This window comes from Penaeus monodon, chromosome 15, assembly GCF_015228065.2.
Source record: "Penaeus monodon isolate SGIC_2016 chromosome 15, NSTDA_Pmon_1, whole genome shotgun sequence".
Lineage (NCBI taxonomy): Eukaryota > Metazoa > Arthropoda > Malacostraca > Decapoda > Penaeidae > Penaeus > Penaeus monodon.
In genome coordinates this window covers 14183892-14184466 of record NC_051400.1, presented here as the reverse complement: position 1 = coordinate 14184466, position 575 = coordinate 14183892, and positions in this window count along the sequence as shown.

The window sequence follows — 575 nt, the reverse complement described above, 5'->3', positions numbered from 1 at the left end:
AGTATCCTAGACAGGAGTAAGTCTTAAGTCTTGTTTGTCAAGTGGAAGTTGAATGAGACAGTTGTAAGCTTATGTGTTGGCGTGTCTGTGACTTGTTTTAGTTGTTTTGTGTTGTTTTGTTTATATTTTTCTTTCCCTTTTTGCTTTGTTTGTCTTTTGTTTTTTATGTTTTTTTTTCTTTATAATTGTTTTTGTTTATATTTTTCTTTATTTTCTGTTTTTTGTTTGTTTGTTTGTGACATAATTTTTTTTATTTTTTCCTTATTTTTTTTTTTTAGTTTTTGTGTTTAATGATTTATTATATTTACATTTTTCTTTCACCCTTTTTATTTATGTTCTTCCGTTGTTGTTTATTCTTCAGTGACTCGACTAATTGACTTTTTTTATGCGTGGGAGAGAACGAAGTTTAAAAGTAACAGGAAGTCATTTGCATATAATCAACGATAGAAGTTTTTTCAACGATATGATCTGAAGTAGTTGATACCAAAAAGTTTCTGGAAAACAGATTAGGAATGAAGATTTATTAACTATTTGTATCTTTATTAATCATTAGCCTTACGTCACGTTGCTGTGAT